Genomic DNA, 2500 nt, shown 5'->3' with positions numbered 1-2500 from the left:
CCCTGTGCCACCCGGGGGGTTCCAGGGTGCTGAGATGGCTGACATTTTGCTCCGCTCACGACGGTCGCCGCGGCACACAAGAACAGCCCAAAAACAGGCCAAAACAGCCCAAAAACGGGCCAAAACTGGCCATTTTTGGCTGCGCGAGCGAGCAGCGAGCGGCGGACAGCGAGCGAAGCGAGAGGCAGCACCGTCCCTGCTATACGAAAGCCCCATCCAGCCCTGTGCCACCCGGGGGGTTCCAGGGTGCTGAGATGGCTGACGTTTTGCTCCGCTCACGACGGTCGCCGCGGCACGCAAGAACAGGCCAAAAACTGGCCAAAACAGCCCAAAAACGGGCCAAAACTGGCCATTTTTTGCTGCGCGAGCGAGCGGAGAGCGGCGAACAGCGAGCGAAGCGCGAGGCAGCACCGTCCCTGCTATACGAAAGCCCCATCCAGCCCTGTGCCACCCGGGGGGTTCCAGGGTGCTGAGATGGCTGACATTTTGCTCCGCTCACGACGGTCACCGCGCCACACAAGAACAGCCCAAAAACAGGCCAAAACAGCCCAAAAACGGGCCAAAACTGGCCATTTTTGGCTGCGCGAGCGAGCGGCGAGCGGCGAACAGCGAGCGAAGCGAGAGGCAGCACCGTCCCTGCTATACGAAAGCCCCATCCAGCCCTGTGCCACCCGGGGGGTTCCAGGGTGCTGAGATGGCTGACGTTTTGCTCCGCTCACGACGGTCACCGCACCACGCAAGAACAGGCCAAAAACTGGCCAAAACAGCCCAAAAACGGGCCAAAACTGGCCATTTTTGGCTGCGCGAGCGAGCGGCGAGCGGCGAACAGCGAGCGAAGCGAGAGGCAGCACCGTCCCTGCTATACGAAAGCCCCATCCAGCCCTGTGCCACCCGGGGGGTTCCAGGGTGCTGAGATGGCTGACGTTTTGCTCCGCTCTCGACGGTCACCGCGCAATGCAAGAACAGGCCAAAAACTGGCCAAAACGGCCCAAAAACGGGCCAAAACTGGCCATTTTTGGCTGCGCGAGCGGCGAGCGGCGGACAGCGAGCGAAGCGAGAGGCAGCACCGTCCCTGCTATACGAAAGCCCCATCCAGCCCTGTGCCACCCGGGGGGTTCCAGGGTGCTGAGATGGCTGACGTTTTGCTCCGCTCTCGACGGTCACCGCGCAATGCAAGAACAGGCCAAAAACTGGCCAAAACGGCCCAAAAACGGGCCAAAACTGGCCATTTTTGGCTGCGCGAGCGAGCGGCGAGCGGCGGACAGCGAGCGAAGCGAGAGGCAGCACCGTCCCTGCTATACGAAAGCCCCATCCAGCCCTGTGCCACCCGGGGGGTTCCAGGGTGCTGAGATGGCTGACGTTTTGCTCCGCTCTCGACGGTCACCGCGCAATGCAAGAACAGGCCAAAAACTGGCCAAAACGGCCCAAAAACGGGCCAAAACTGGCCATTTTTGGCTGCACGAGCGAGCGGCGAGCGGCGGACAGCGAGCGAAGCGAGAGGCAGCACCGTCCCTGCTATACGAAAGCCCCATCCAGCCCTGTGCCACCCGGGGGGTTCCAGGGTGCTGAGATGGCTGACGTTTTGCTCCGCTCTCGACGGTCACCGCGCAATGCAAGAACAGGCCAAAAACTGGCCAAAACGGCCCAAAAACGGGCCAAAACTGGCCATTTTTGGCTGCACGAGCGAGCGGCGAGCGGCGGACAGAGAGCGAAGCGAGAGGCAGCACCGTCCCTGCTATACGAAAGCCCCATCCAGCCCTGTGCCACCCGGGGGGTTCCAGGGTGCTGAGATGGCTGACGTTTTGCTCCGCTCTCGACGGTCACCGCGCAATGCAAGAACAGGCCAAAAACTGGCCAAAACGGCCCAAAAACGGGCCAAAACTGGCCATTTTTGGCTGCACGAGCGAGCGGCGAGCGGCGGACAGCGAGCGAAGCGAGAGGCAGCACCGTCCCTGCTATACGAAAGCCCCATCCAGCCCTGTGCCACCCGGGGGGTTCCAGGGTGCTGAGATGGCTGACGTTTTGCTCCGCTCTCGACGGTCACCGCGCAATGCAAGAACAGGCCAAAAACTGGCCAAAACGGCCCAAAAACGGGCCAAAACTGGCCATTTTTGGCTGCACGAGCGAGCGGCGAGCGGCGGACAGCGAGCGAAGCGAGAGGCAGCACCGTCCCTGCTATACGAAAGCCCCATCCAGCCCTGTGCCACCCGGGGGGTTCCAGGGTGCTGAGATGGCTGACGTTTTGCTCCGCTCTCGACGGTCACCGCGCAATGCAAGAACAGGCCAAAAACTGGCCAAAACGGCCCAAAAACGGGCCAAAACTGGCCATTTTTGGCTGCGCGAGCGAGCGGCGAGCGGCGGACAGCGAGCGAAGCGAGAGGCAGCACCGTCCCTGCTATATACGAAAGCCCCATCCAGCCCTGTGCCACCCGGGGGGTTCCAGGGTGCTGAGATGGCTGACGTTTTGCTCCGCTCACGACGGTCACCGCACCACGCAAGA

The sequence above is a fragment of the Musa acuminata genome, unplaced genomic scaffold, assembly GCF_036884655.1.
Source record: "Musa acuminata AAA Group cultivar baxijiao unplaced genomic scaffold, Cavendish_Baxijiao_AAA HiC_scaffold_466, whole genome shotgun sequence".
NCBI classification, from domain to species: Eukaryota; Viridiplantae; Streptophyta; class Magnoliopsida; order Zingiberales; family Musaceae; genus Musa; species Musa acuminata.
Note: the sequence above shows the minus strand (reverse complement) of the source record.